Here is a 17,378-nt window from a genome sequence, read left to right on the forward strand (position 1 = left end):
TCATAGGATTAGGGTGAAACTAACAACAAAAACAGAAGACTAAGTGTTGACCTTAGAATGACACTAGCCTCGAGATGTGAATAACTGCTATTTTCACTTGCGTCTACAAATCCTACTTCCTTTCGGCTAATTTGACTTTTTATGTTCACATGACGACTAGTCGTATATGGATGAAAAAGTATTACTTCCTTGTTATACTTATTTATTCTTTAATCTATTTTATCTTATTATTATTTTTTTAGTAGTTGTTGGTAAATAGTCACCTGTACTGTAATGAATGAAATATCTCCTTTTATATACATTTTCATATTCTGAAGTGGCAGTGGTAGTGGTAGTGGTGTGGTGTGGGGGGGGGGGGCGGAGGAAAAATGTCTCCGTCATTGTTTTTCTCATCCGTACAAACATTCATATACATATGGACGTACGTGCATACACGCGCACACGCACACACACACACATTCACTTACATACATGCATACATACACAGAGGCACAGTAAAACTTTGTAAGACATCTCACAGATTCTCCATTTGAGATTCTTTAAGTGACTATATGTACATATTCGGTCGTGTGCGTCTGCAGAAACTCATATAAAAAGTAATGATGCGCGCGCACACACACACACACACACACACACACCACATACACACACTTCTACGCACACGCACGTACGCACGAACATCCAAGTGCTAAAGAGATGTCTTCCGCCTGTCTCCACCCCAGAAAAACCACTCTTTGAAAAAAATTTTTTTTTTCGACACAAACAATCCCTTTTCGGCTACGGGAAATACGAATCTGCAAAAAAAAATTGGCAAAAATCGGCATTTTAAAATTACCCCCACCCCTATTTCCTTCATTTTTCTCTTTTTTCAGAATTATTTTTTTCAAAATATGCGGAAAAATATGGAGATTATGATGATTCTGAAAAACATTTCAAAAAATTTTTGTAAATTTTTTTCTTTTTAAATATGCGGAAAAATACGGACATTATGATTCGGACAAAAATTTCAAAATATTTCTGGAGTTACGGTTACGGTTAGGGTTAGTGTTGGGGAAAAAGTTAAAATTGATGAATTGGGGAGAGGGGAAAAAATTTAACAATGCCGATTTTTGGCAATTTTCCGGAACCTCCGAGTCCGAAAACGGGGTTTTTTTGGCAAAAAAAATTAGATAAACAAATTTTGGAGAAATTGGCGTGAGGGATGGGCGGAAGTCTTTCAGAAATATCTTCACACACTTTTTTAAGTGTAGGCGTATACACCTGCATATATGCAATCAATCACATAAAAAAACGGTGACAGTTCTAACTTAGAAGTTTTGTTTGTTAGTGACTGTACTTACATAACCACATAAACAGGGTGCGGTGAATATATTGTAGTCTAAATTACGCAAAAACGAAAAGAACACTGTCATCTCATTTTAACAGATACTTTTACCAAAATTACATTAAAATATCTTGAAATACTAAGCGCTAAATTTATTCCATAAAATCACCATTGGCTTCACAGCCTCCAGACGACTTCTGGATGGTCTCCTTGTTTAAGTTGCTGAATGCTGTAATGATCCTTGCTTTCAGTTCAACTTTCGTGTTACAGGGAGTTTTGTTGGTCTGTCGCTCAACTGCGCCCCGCACATAATGCAGTCTGGGGAGTTAGGTGGCTAAATGTTAGTGGTTATATAGTCGCAGAAATTGTTCGACAGCCGTGACTGGGTTTTCCTGCTTGTGTGACATGACGCAGAATCCTGTTGCCAGACATGCAAGACACAGGGTCTTCTAGTAGCCACCCTCCTGATCCAGGACAACATTACCTCCTGCGGGCACTTGATGTAGGCCTCCGTGTTGAGTCTGAGGCCGTGTGGGAAGATAAATGGAATCATAACATCACCATCACTAGTGATAACTCCAAACACCAAGATGTTGACTGAATGTGTGTGTATATGTCAGGTCATTTTCGAGAGCTACTATTAACATGTAACCCAGTACAACCTTTTGCATGGTCGGGTCGTTGGCGACTAAACCGGCAACCCCACCAAGCTTGCTTGGTGAGAAGGGTGTTTATTGGACACCATGCGGGATGAAAAACAAAACTCGTCAAAGGGAGGAGGAACTCTTGAGAGTCAACGGCCATCCAATAAATGTCTGAAGGCTGTATCATGCGCGGGGACATAAAAATAATCGGACTGAATACCCCGATTGCGCGGTTAAACCATTGGGAGTGAAGGACTCCTAGCCTTTGTTAGGGCATCCTTCTAGGAGAAGGTACTCAGGTAACTGGGATAACTCCGACATAAAACCTGCGGCTCAGTGGTTACCGATGATGTTGACTTGTTCTTCTTTTCGGATTATGGCTGCTGTTGCTTAGTGAGTGGGATTGACTCAGTACACAGCCTTTCCTCACTTTAAAAAAAAATCTTCTTGCACAGGCATTGCACGATGACAACATTGATTAAGCTTCGTGCAATGGCCATACTCGATAACGAGGGGGCAACCACCATGTATGTATGTATGTATGTATGTATGTATGTATGTATGTATGTATGTATATATATGCATACACAGATGTGTACGTATAAAGAGAGAATGGGGAAAAGAGTGAGAGAGTGAAAAGAGAGAGAGAGAGAAAAGAAGTTTTAATGTCTAAGGCCAACATTATGCATGGACGTTACAGCATTCATTGACTCAAAATACCAGTTAACGCTCCAATAATTTCTTAAGCGAACTGGCAGCCTGAACTACCTTGCATGCAACTTACTAAATCTCTTTGTGACAGTCGGCTCATAAGCAGTATCTCCAGGGACAGTAAAGAGGGTACTCTGTTGCTGATGAAATACCAGTACAATATTAAAACAAGTCATTATGAGCCCTTTCAACACGCATTTCTTTTTCTTTATTCAAATTTTGACGCCAGGCCAACAGTTTCGGAGGAGTGGGTAAGCCAACAGTTCCGGAGGAGTAGGCAAGTCGATTACATCGACCCCTGTTTTCAACTAATACTTATTTTTAATCAATTCCCGAAAGGACGAAAGGCATTGTCGACCTCAGTGGAATTTGATCTTAGAACGTGAAAACGGACAAAATGCCGCTAAGCATTTCGCCCGCCATGCTAACGATTCTGCCAGCTCGCCGCCTTATCATTGTCTAAGCATATTAGTTATAAACTTATAAAAACTCTTGTTGTACAGTGTAGTGTATGTCTGTGGACGTTATGTGTTTGTGGACGTCTATGTGTGTGGTATGTGTATACGCGCGCTATGTGTGTGTGTGAGTGCGTGTATGTGTGTATGTTTACTAAGTTCACACGATCGAAGATATTGTGAGTCTACATTCTCGAAGAACTATCTACAGTTATGTTACTCACTACTAATTTTGGATTAAGAGCAAAAAGCTTGATCTTTCGCTACCTTAAAAAAAATTATAACGACCGTATATTACAATTTTCACCTTGCAAACCTGAGGCATCTGTTTGAAGATAGTTTTGTGCTAAAAATGTCTAGGATCCAATAATTATGTACAGTAGACCTCCTCTAATTTGGACTTTTTCATAATTCAAATTTTATTTGTATATTCGATGCAGAGTTGCAGTGAGACACTTTAAATACTCTTAGTCAGGTATTGTACTGAAATGCTAATCTAGGTTTTGTGCAATTGAAGTAGATTAACTAATGATAATTCCCATTGACTGTATATTCTATTTGTTTTCAGACTACCTTATTGTATTGAAAATAGTGTAAAGCAACCCCCATCATAATGGCATATGATTCTAAATGAAAACAAGTTACACTAACGTTACTCAAAAAACGTCAAATTGTAAAAAAATTAGATACAGGAATTGCAAATAGTGATATATTGAAAGATTATAAGATTGGAAGGAGCACATTGTTCTACATGAAAAAGAACAGGGAGGAAATATTGAATGCTGCTCCTCTCTCTGAGAATAAAAGAAGACAAATCAAAAGAAGGATCCTTCATGGACCAAAGCAAATTTGAATTCGATAAAATATTACATGAATTGTTTTGATCGAAGCGAAATGAAGGTAAAGGACCAACGCTAATTGCCAAAGCAAAGACTCTAAAGAAAAAGTTGAATATCACAAGGGGGCATACGGCAATTAGCAATTTCAGGTGAACTACGTCAATTTATTGTGAAAAATAAAAAAAAATAATTGAGTACTATGCTTTAACACCAGATAATATTTACAATACTCTTTACTCTTTACTTGTTTCAGTCGACGGGGACGTAAACACACCAGCATCGGTTGTCAAGCAATGCTAGGGGAACAAACACACACACACAAACACACACACATACACACACACACATATATATATACATATATACGACAGGCTTCTTTCAGTTTCCGTCTACCAAATCCACTCACAAGGCATTTGTCGGCCCGGGGCTATAGCAGAAGACACCTGCCCAAGATGCCACGCAGTGGGACTGAACCCGGAACCATGTGGTTGGTAAGCAAGCTACTTACCACACAGCCACTCCTGCGCCACTCCTTCATCACAATGCTGATGAAACTGGTATAAATTGGAAGTGCTTACCCACAAAAACTTCTAGATAATGTGTACCATAAAATCTGAGGTGGTATTTCAGCCTCTAAACTCAAAAGAGCAAGTTACAAGTGATAGAGGTTTGTGATCATGAAAATGCTGGTGTCCCAGCATGGCCGCAGTCCAATGACTGAAACAAGTAAAAAAAACTTTAGAAAATTTTTAGAAAATATAAAAAACAGAAAATAACCAAAAAATATAACCAAAGAGGTTTTGTCCGCTTTCGCACTTTAACTAAGGGGTTTTTGTTTTAGGGGCTTTTGTCCTATGGGGTGTTTGTCCGGATCCCAGAAAATATATCCCTCAAAAAGCAAAGCTTTTATTTAATTCTGTAGCCTGAAGCTTGAGAAAGTATATCAACTAAGTTCTGTCTTTGGGTTTAACATAAAGAATAAGTCTTCAAATGAGACTTTATAATATAAGAACATTTCTTCAGAGTGTATATGAACGTCCCGTAGACATTTAGACTTTCATTTGCAAACAACCATGTTAGCAAATAAAAGAGAACTTTGAGTGAAATCTTCTGTTTAAATTTTACCAAGTATTTTGAAAAGAAAATATTTACTTTAGCATTAGTTCGTTCAGATATTTGAAACGGTAACTTCAAGTAAGATTTGCTATTTGGAATATAACTTCATTTTAAATTTCATGACCTTCAGCTGACATTTGGTGGAAATTTCGGTTAAAACTCTATTCGTATTTACTGATTTACAATGTTATCGCGAATATAATATGACGTTCAACATGTATTTTATCCTCTTCTATAATGCAACCCCATGTACAACCATAGTTAAATTAATATTTTCTAACAAAACAAACGAAATATCGCTGCAAATTTTGTAACAAAACGCAAAACCCTAAAAACTAAAAAAAATGTAGCCTAGTGGTGTTATGGTAAGAATTTTGATTCCGAACCACATGGTACCGGATTCAGTCTCATTGTGTGACACCTTGCCCAAGTGTCTTCTACTACAAACTCGGGCCGATTAAAGCCTTGTGAGTAGATTTAGTAGACTGAAACTGAAAGAAACCCGTTGCATATGTGCATGCATATATATATATATATATATATATGACATTAAAACTGAATTACTCTCTCCAAACACATCAATATATATACATATATACATATACATACATACACACGCATACACACACACACACACACACATACATATATATATATATATATATATATATATATATATTATATATATATATATATATATATATATATATAGAGAGAGAGAGAGAGAGAGAGAGGAGAGAGAGAGAGAGAGAGATAGGTAGATAGATAGATAGATAGATAGATAGATAGATAGATAGATAGATAGATAGATAGATAGATAGATAGATAGATAGATATGAGGACAGGAGGGACGGACGTTTTTGAAATGGCTATTACTCAGCCTCAGGGGTAGGGACATATGTCCGACAGGTAACATTCGGTCTGTGATGTCTTAGTATGTCTTTATTTTTTCATTTCAGGTAAAGCTATGGCGCTGTGTACGATAGAGCATCGCGTGTTTGCCTACGACAGTAACGTGAAGACTAATGAATCTGTCGTGAGTTTTAGCGCCACTTCAACATTCACCGAAATCAGTCTTACGTTGGGGGAATGCACTTCGTACACGAGGTACACTAATGAATAGGAGACCGGTGGGGGCGCCACGAACAGTACGGATCCGGAAAATGTAGAACACGTCAGACAAGCTTTGATTCGGATTCCGAATCGATCTGCTCGGAGACATTCCACTGGATTTGACATCGGTAATCGATCGATAAGGTGTATTTTGTATGAAGACCTGCATTTCCACCTGTACAAATTGGTCATTGGGCAACAGTTAAACCATGAGACTATGCACAGAGCAATACTGGAGAGAATGGAGATCAAATGCTAATTCAATACGAACACATTGATGTCAATAAAATTTGTTTGCAACTAAAATTAATGATTTTGTGAATTTTTCAAAAACGTCCCTCCACTCTGCCCCACCCTGTGTGTGTGTGTGTGTGTGTGTGTGTGTGTGTGTGTGTGTGTGTGTGTGTGTGGTGTGTGTGTGTGTGTGTATGTGTGTGTGTGTGTTTACATTGCCGTAACTTAACGAAAAATACTGATTGAATAAGTTTTTTTTTTGTTTGTTCCTTCTCAAGCCATGCCTGGCTCATAAGAGCCGGTTTCCTTGGCGTATAGGTTCCCCACCTGCACAGGACGCCGGTCTGTCACAGATGAGCTGCAAGATGCAGCAGGAAAGAGTGAAAGAAAGTTATGGCGAAAGAGTCTGTTACCTTCTGCCGGAGTCGCATGGAGCTTAGGAGTTTCGCTCATAAACACACACATCGCCCGGTCTGAGATTCGAACCCGCGATCGCGAGTCTGCTGCTCTAACCACTAGGTCATGTGCCTCCACTGATTGAAAAAGTATCAGGCTTTAAAAAGTACTTGAGTTGATTTGATCGACTAAAATTCAAGCATAGCCACAGTCTTATGAAATAAGTAAAAGATAAAGATAAAAGAAGATAGTAAAACTTAAACGCTAAAGTTGGCATGGTTCCTATTTGGAGTCATTAACATTTCATTCAAAACAATTTAACGAAGGTTGTAGCACAGGTTAAAGAAAAAAGGTCATTGCTTATAAAATGAGTTCATCCCTTAAATTCCCCTCAAAGTTTGATCCATTTTAAATAACTCGAGCGATTGTTCTTGATTTCAGTCTATCACAAATGTCCCATCCTATATCTCATGACTTTTGAAACAATTGTATCTATGGCTACATGGCGATCCTTCCACAGCAGGTTATCTTCTGGCATTTAAATTTTCACTGATGTCAATCTTTAAGATCGTGTGGAAACCATTTGTTTAGGTATAGCTTTTCAAAACTCAACAAGGTCAGACTTTTTTTTTTGTTTTATAGAATACTTCCTGCTGTTATTTCCGCTTCATCAAACGCTACCCATGATGTACTAAACTCGTCCTTAACCCTTTAGCATTTAAACTGGCCATATCAGGCCCAAATATTCTACGTTTTTTATGTATAAACTGACCAAATTCAGTCTCTCACACCTACCATACAATGTCATTATAAAAATATACTAAAATATATATTTCTTTATTGCCCACAAGGAGTTAAACATAGAGGGGACAAACAAGGACAGACAAACGGATTAAGTCGATTACATCGACCCCAGTGCGTAACTGGTACTTAATTTATCGACCCCGAAAGGATTAAAGGCAAAGTCGACCTCGGCGGAATTTGAACTCACGACGTAACGACAGACGAAATACGGCTACGCATTTCGCCCAGCCTGCTAACGTTTCTGCCAGCTCGCTGCCTTATTCTAAAAATATACTAAAATATACTAACACGTCACTGAAATCTAGAAGCAATGAGATAATGCATGATTAATTCAAACCAATTTGAATAAATAAACATTATGTTTGACAGAATAATCTGAATGCTAAAGTGTTAAATGATTTGTTAGAATCAAAATCAAAGCAGTTTTCAAACCACATGGAATTACCATAAGTAAAAAGGGCTGATTTGCTCGACTACAAATTTTCAAGGCGATACTCCAGCATCGCAACATTCCAGTGGCTGAATCAAGTAAAAAATAAAAGATCGGGACTGAGTTTCGTTTCATATTTGCTGAGCAAAACGAAACTGCAATAAAATGCTTCTTTTCTCTTTTGTCCTGTTCATCTGACAAAGATTGTTTGATTTCCTATTTCATCCAGAGGTCTGTTCCATGGCACACGAGAGAAGAAAAAAATATATGCTTTATCCGTCTTTCCAATTTGACACAGTTCAAAGTTATCTTTTAGCTTATCTTTATCACTTACATGTTTTAGTCATTAGACCGCGGCCATGCTGGAGCACCGCTTTGAAGGCTTCTTAGTCGAATGAATCAACTCCAGTACTTATTATTTTAAAGCCCGTTTCTTATTTTATCGATGTCTTTTGCTAGACCGCTAAGTCTAAACACACCAACATCAGTTGCGAAGCGGTGGCGAGGAACACACACACACGCACGCACACACGCACGCACACATGCACGCACACACGCACGCACACACGCACGCACACACAGAGGCTTTTTTTTTCAGTTTTCGTCTACCAAATCCTTTTAAAAGGCTTTGGTTAGTCCAAGGCAATAGTAAAAAGCACTTGCCCAACGAGCCACTCAGTGGAACTGAACCCATAACCATATGGTTGGGGAGCACATTTCTTACCACAGTCACGCTTGGTTTCTTGCTTTGAATTTACAGTTGTGAAATAACACAATCTTTGTATCCAACTCCGAGGAAAGATTCTGTGATAATTTTGTTTTCTGGAGTAGAACTAAACAATGTCTTCTGAAGAATCTCCAGCATCACCCATTTGAAGATTTGAAATACTGCCTAAATTCATATTTCTCGTCTATTTGCACTTTCTTCGCTTGTAATTTTACATGTAGTTTTCTTTCCCAGTATGTCCATCTCTTCAAACAAATCTTTTCCCTGTTTTGGATAGTAAGTTTACTTTCTCATTCGAGATTGTTTACTGCTTAGCATTTACTGCAATATTTCTACCAATAGTTTTATGCTGTTTTTAACAACAGCAAATTTCTAGAAGCTGGACACTTGTTCTTTTTAGGAAATTGTATGATTGTGCCAACATTTGAAATCATTATTATTATTATTATTATTATTATTATTATTATTATTATCATTATTATTATTATTATTATTATTACTATTATTATTATTATTACTATTATTATTATTATTATTATTATTATTATTATTATTATTATTATCATCATCATTATTATTATTATTATTATTATTATTATTATTATTATTATTATTATTATTATTATTATTATTATTATTATTATTACTTTGGTTTGGCTCAGGTTCGGTCTTATTCCCGGTAGGATTCATGTGGGTAGCGGGTTACTACATGTAACCTTAGGTATCCACAAGTTTTCAGTAGTCTTTCTAGTGCTTAGAACCCTCCTAATAATCCTTGCTGTCTCTAAGAGATAAACTTTCTACCGGGTATTCTATCCCAATCTCCTTCAATCATTTGTCTATATCTTTGCTTACTGTTCCCAATGCACCAATTATTATAGGCACGACCTTTACTGTTCACATGCTCCAACTTCTTCCTATTTCAAATTTTAAGGGATTGTATTCAATTTCTCGTCCTCTTTCTTTACGATCCTGGAATCAAACGGGAATGATAGATTGATCAGCAAGCAACTTCGCTTTTCCTTATCTATAATTGTTATGTCCGGCTTATAATTTTCTAACTTCTTGTCCTTTTGAATAGGTAAGCCCTACAAAATCTTATATTTCTCCGACTCAAGAACTCTTTCCACTGGGTGATTGTACCACGTGTTTCCAGCTTTAAATCCCCATTTCTAGCAATTTCCAGGGTAAAACTTTTACAATCTTTTACAACTTTAATTGATTTATTATTTTACATCTCGTCCTCTGCAATTGTCCGCCATATCTTGGGCCCTTGTGGCCAATAAAAGAAATCATCATCATCATCATCATCATCATCATCATCATCATCATCATCACCATCACCATCATCATCATCATCATCATTATTATTATCATTATTATTATTATTATCATTATTATTATTATTATTATTATTATTATTATTATTATTATTATTAATGGTAACCTGGCTTCATGACATTGACAAAAACATTTTGGCATATTTGTCAAATAACATTTCCACGTGAGAAATGTCATAGTGCACCTGTATGAGACACTCGATTGTAACTTGTCATAACTATAACTTTCGCCATCATATCAAATTGCCCTCATAGCACGCTCACTCACAAAATTACCAGTTTATTTAAGTGTTAATAACGAATGACAGACAACAACAGTGTAACCTTGAAACGTCTGAAATATCTTGCCAGGTTTCATTTTTACGGTTACTGTTATTATGCAAGGAAAATAGATTCAAAGTGATTTTACTAAGAGCTTCTCAACAATTAAACGACAATTGATTAGTAAAAAAAAAAACGTGTTTGAAGGTCTATTGTTCTATGCGGGATAACTACGGACAGAACTATCTTCATATTGTCAGCACTGTTGGAGCCATCATGGTGGCTTCGTTTGCTAGGAAACAGTAGGCAAGATTTCCTCAAATCATAGTTTAGTCTTAAAATGCTATAAATACATTGGAAAATGTAATTATAGCAGAAGTACGTCCGAACAGAAGTCGAGATGACCAAAGTTTTTCATTAGAGTCATACTCAGTCAGTGCTGACTTAGAACTAAATACCAGCTGCAACAGCAACAACAGCAGCAGTAGCAGCAATATCATCACCACCACCACTACCACCACCACCAACAACAATAGTAATCAATTCTAATATAGGTGCAAGGCCTAAAATTTGGGAGAGAGCGTTAATCAACTACCTCGACCCTAGTGCTTCACTGGTACTTTATTTTCTCGACCCTGGAAAGATGAAAGGCAAAGTTGACCTCAGTGGGATTCGAACTCAGAATGTAAAAAGCCAGAACAAATACCTCAGAGCATTTTCATTTTCCCTGACGTTCTAACGATTCGGTCAGCTCCCTGCTGATTTTACCAACAATATACTAATAGCATGAAGGCGGCGAGCTGGCAGAATCGTTAGTACGCCAGGCGAAATTCTTAGCGGTATTTCGTCTGTCTTTACGTTCTGAGTTCAAATTCCACCGAGGTCGACTTTGCCTTTCATTTTATCGGGGTCGATTAAATAAGTACCAGTTACGCACTGGCGTCGATGTAATCGACTTAATCCGTTTGTCTGTCCTTGTTTGTCCTCTCTGTGTTTAGCCCCTTGTGGGTAGTAAAGAAATAGGTATTTCGTCTGTCTTTACGTTCTGTGTTCAAATTCCACCGAGGTCGACTTTGCCTTTCATTCTATCGGGGTCGATTAAATAAGTACCAGTTACGCACTGGGGTCGATGTAATCGACTTAATCCGTTTGTCTGTCCTTGTTTGTCCTCTCTGTGTTTAGCCCCTTGTGGGTAGTAAAGAAATAGGTTTGCGTTCTGAGTTCAAATTCCGCCGAGGTCGACTTTGCCTTTCATCCTTTCGGGGTCGATAAATTAACTACCAGTTGCGTACTGGTGTCGATGTAATCGACTGCCCCCACTCCCCCAAAATTTCTGACCTTGTGCCTAGAGTAGAAAAGAATATACCAATACCATGAACAACTGCTAAAGAGTTGCTGAAGTAAAAACCTCAACAACAACAACAACAATAGCAGCAGCAACAACAACAACAACAACAGCAGCAGCAGCAACAACAACAACAACAATAATAATAGCAATAGCAACAGCAATAGCAACAGCAACAGCAACGACAATTAAGGTCTGAATAACACAACTTAAAAAACTACGTCTAATGATAATAAAGGAAATTGAACGAGAACTATTATGTTAATGCTGAATCTCATAACTACTGAGCCTTGAAATGTCATGTGATACTGTCAGTATGGAAAATGTTTATTCAGATTGCCTGAAACACGGTCAGAGAACGTATTAAATTGAGCAATTTCATTTAACAGGTTATCCAAAAGACCAGCAGGAAGTGTTTCATCTCTAAAGGCAATGAATGTCCCACAGAAAGCTACAGAGATTTCCAAAAAAAATATGACCACCTAGTAAAACTCGAGCAATCTTTGCCTCAACAAGAGAAGTTCGACCTGTTAGAAACAGCAGCAAAATCTCTCTATGATCATTTTCCATGTCGTCTTAAAAAAGACAACAGAAGGATGCATTTGCATATGCAACCCTAGTAACAAAAAGGCGGGGAGATCATAGTTGGAATGTCTTTGATCATAGGCCTTGATGATCAGGGTTAAGGTATTAACTTTAAGGGACTCAACTGGTTTCAAATTTTGGCACAAGGTCAGCGATTATGGGGGAGGGTACAAGTTAATTAATCGATCCCAGTGCTCAACTAGTACATATTTTGTTCTATATTTTAGAGATGAAGAATTATATACATAATTTACATTTGACGGATATTTGTCCTCATCTTGTTTGTTGTTAACACAACGTTTCGGCTGATATACCCTCCAGCCATCACCAAGTGCATATGGCGTAGTGTTTAAGAGAGCGGGCTACTACCTCCAAGATTCCGAGTTCGATTCCAGAAAGGGACCTGAATAATAATAATAATAATAATAATAATAATAATAATAATAATAATAATATCGAAAAATACTTTAGGAATGAGAGCCCAGGTTCAAAATTTCCCCAAGACACCTGAAGAAGGTTGGAGGGTATATCAGCCGAAACGTTATGTTAACAACAAACAAGATGAGGACAAATATCCGTCTAATGTAAAGAAGATTCAAGGGATTCAATTTCCTAGCTGAAATACATTAAGCCTACACCTAGCCTCTCGTTTTACATACATATGTGTATGTGCACATTCTAGAAATGTCAAATATGAATTTAGGAACTTTACTTTATTTACATTATTTACAATTGACGGATATTTGTCCTCATCTTGTTTGTTGTTAACACAACGTTTCGGATTATATTATCTCCAGCCTTCATCAGGTATCTTGGAGAAATTTCGAACCTGGGTTCTCATTCCTAAGGTATTATTATTATTATTATTAATAGTATTATTATTATTATTCAGGTCACTGCCCGGATTCGAACTCGGAATCTTGGAGTTAGTTGCTCGCGCTCTTAACCACTACGCCAGTGGGACTGGACTGAACCCGGAGCTATGTGGTCCGTAAACAAGCTACTTACCACACAGCCACTCCTACGCCTATATATATATATATATATATATATATATATATATATGAGATGAAGTGTAAAGCCAATCCTTGGTATATTCTAACTCGGAACACTGATATTTCGAATTAGATATATTAAAGCATTTAACTCTTTCTGTCGTGGTCCATTTGTAACATAATCAAGCAAAAAAGTGTTTGATGGTGAAAATCTTGTCGGGTGATAAAATTAACACGTTTTTCTTTTATCTTGTGTTTTTATGATCGATCATTTTAACACAAATCAACGAATTTTGGACTGTAAACTTTGATATCAAGTTCTAGTTTCCGGTAAGAAAATGACGTAGTTTACAAAGTAAGCTCCTGCTTTGCCAGTTGCACCTGCAGCTTGGTTTTGATCCCTGTTGTAGAGAATTCATATGGGATGCTAGTGATTTTTCCATTACAAAGTAAGCTCCTGCTTGGCCAGTTGCACATGCAGCTTGGTTTTGATCCCTGTTGTAGAGAATTCATATGGGATGCTAGTGACTTTTCCATTGCACCACTTAAAGGAGGTGACTGAATGTTAGACGATGATGTTGATCTGTCTCCCCGTTTAACATCAGCACTTGGCCGTTGGGTGCCTTTAGTAGAATCCACTTTGTTAGTAACATTCGGACCAGATCTGCAGTTTGAGGAGGCATTTCTCCTTCACCCCACCACATCAGTTTCAGAGGCTCTTCTTTCTGGAAACTTGAGACGGTTTCAGTATATCCGCGCTAAAGCAGAAACAATATACGTTTTAAATTGCACCAGGAAAATTTCCCGAAAGCAGAAAGATAAAGTTACATCATAACTGTTTTATTTCATCGTTTCTTCGTGCTCAGAAAACTAAATATATACAGTACCGTAGAGTATATATACAGTACCGTAGAGTATATATACAGTACCGTAGAGTACGTAATTGTTTTGATGCTTTACGGCAAATTCTTGCTTACATTCTCTACGAATAGCAACTCGATGAATTAATTGTTATAATTGACTAAACGTGGTCAGGTTATTGTCTTTGAACGTGTAATGCTAACTTCTGCAATGACGAAATATTAGCTTAGATATAAAGTGGGGTGAAAACTTTTTGCGCAATAATGGGAATGGATTTTAGGAACATGAGGCATGATGAGATCCATAAAGCTATAGATAAGATGAAAGGTGGCAGGACTAGACTAAACGAGTATCCTCATAGAACGGGAACGCTAAACCTCTACGTACTCCACTGTTTCCACCACTAATTTTAATCTCGATAAAAATGAAACCTCTTGAAACTACCGTATTTGGTGAGATAAAAAACGCACGGACATATTAGACGTACTCCAATTTCAGAAGGGCATGTTCAGGAGAAAGAGCGTCAGGGACAAAATAGCTTATGAGAAGCCCAACTTTGCATAGAGGGCCCGAGGCATCTTACATGCCATCATATACACTATTTGATATTCACTTTCGTTATAATTGCTCGTAATTTTAGTAGTTTTAGTAGAGGAGAACGTCATGCTGACGAAGGGAGTAATGAAGTCGTTAAACTGAAAATTAAGCGAAGTTAATTTTCAGGCTTGGTTGAATTTTTGAGAAGATTTTCGAAATCTGAGATAAATATCAAATGTAGAGCTTAGCCTGTTCATTATATGTGATGATGAAATACAATGGAAGGTTTCTAAAGCGTACATTATGTACTCATGTATATTAGAGTAACAAGTTTCTATTAGTAATTTGGCCGTCAGAGCAAACAACAAAGATTTCTCATTCTGTCAATTGTTTTCTCACCGTGGCAGTCTGAAATCCGTGAAATGTGATGAATTCTTTGATGAATCAGCTAAAACAACACTTTTTTCTCATAAAGTCATTGGTTTAAGCCTCGTAGCAGGAGGTGTTACATATCACCTGGATCAAATTGGCCGCCCGGCTTCTCTGATTCCGGAATGGGAGGAGGAAGTCCGGGATAGCTCAGTACATTACGATATTATTAAGTATCAAATAGAGGACAGCTCACGTCTATAAGTAACCAGAGGCTTTAATGCACAATTTTTATTCCTATATAGGTATATCCCACAAACAGGATACCAAACAATTCCACAGGCAATTCTACAAGCAACTCTCAGCCCCATCCAAAACCTCCAGAAAATAATCAAATTAATTTAAGAAACAAGACCCTCTAATTAAAAAAATATGAATTACTCCGAATTGCATTATCTTTATTTCCCCCAAATTTAAATAAGGCTGATGTTATTGGGGTTATCTACTTTGACTACTGTCATTTTAAGATTTTAGACACCCCCAGAAATGAATTTTTACCTTCTAATCTCAGAGACAGTATCAGTGATAGAGATTCTACTGTGTATATGCTTGTATATATATATATATTCGCAATGATAGATCGTTAGCCACTATACTTTTTTCTATTTCCTCTCCCTGTTTATTTCAGTTCCTTTCTGTCGAAGAGTAGGCTCGAAACATAAAAGACTTTCTCATTTCCCGAACGTTAAACTAATACACCTGTTTTTTGTTTACACACTCGTCTTCGTCTTTTATTTTTTTGTGTAAATTCTCACTATATAATAATAATAATATTAATAGTAGTAGTAGTAGTAGTAGTAGTAGTAGTAGTAATAACAATAATAATAATAATAATAATAATAATAATAATAATAATAGTAATAATAATAATAAAATGACAATAAAAGAATGAGACTTCGATATTAGGTAAATAGAGGAATTATATATGTGTATATGTGTATGTATGCATATATTTTTTATATATGTATGTATGTGTGTGTGTATATATATATAATTTAAAATGAGGGTGAGAAATTAGATATTAATTTAATTAACATCGATTTCACACCAGTGGTCTAGCATATAAAAAAAACTGAAGGTTCAGTAAAATTGTATTATATATATATTAGAGGGAAACCTCTACGTGGACACCCTTATGCTAGAAATAGATCCGCTACGGTTTCACCACTAAGAAATGTTTTGGTTGTTTTGCTGAATTTTTCTTGAGAACATTTCTTAGTGGTGAGACCGTAGCGGATCTATTTCTAGCATAAATGTGCCCACATAGTGGATTCCCTCTAATATATATATATATATATATATATATATATATATATATATATATATATATATATATATATATATATATAATGTATGTGTGTGTATACTTGCATATATATACACTGATAGTTTGCCAATTAAAGCACTTTTACTGTCTATGGCTTCCTGATGTCATCCATAGTATTGATATAAATGCCTCTGGATCTACCTCAGGAATTCCTTAATGTCCATCGAGAATATACCAAACGAGAGAAGCAGAAAATGGGATTCACAAGATTCTTTTGTTAATCATAAGGGTCATATCGACGTATTTTGCGAGGTACTTTTTGAAAAGTTACTTGATGAGACATAGCTACACTGAAGGATGCACCACTACCAGTTGTGCAGTATCTCAGCCGCGAATGACCGATGCAAGATGGGTTGAAACGATCGTATGGATTAATAAAGCACCTTGAAGGGTTTTTTGTCGAATGACCCCAGTACTTCTTAAAACCTGGTTCTTATTCTATCGGTCTCTTTGGCCGAACCGTTAAGTTACGGGGACACCAACACTGTTTGACAAATGGTGTTGGTGGAGAAACACAAACACAAACACACACACATACACACACACACATACATATATATATATATATATACAACGGGTTTCTTTCAGTTTCTGCCTACCGAATCCATTCACAAAGCTTTGGTTAGTCCGAAGCTATTGTAGGAGATTTTTATTCAAGGTGCCATGCAGTGGAACTGAACATGGAACCATGTGGTTGGAAGCAAACTTCTTACCACAGAGCCACACCTACACATATGTGTGTACCTATACGTATGTTTGTGCGTGTAGATATATCGATTTGTCGTAGAATGTTGTTGTTGTTGTTGTTGTTTAGGCCAAGATCAATCCAGTTAGACCAAGCAAAAGATCAAAAGTCGTTCTCAAACATAATGATCATCCGTTCTCATTTTAGAATGGATTTTTCG

Source organism: Octopus sinensis, linkage group LG2 (genome assembly GCF_006345805.1).
Source record: "Octopus sinensis linkage group LG2, ASM634580v1, whole genome shotgun sequence".
Taxonomy (NCBI): domain Eukaryota; kingdom Metazoa; phylum Mollusca; class Cephalopoda; order Octopoda; family Octopodidae; genus Octopus; species Octopus sinensis.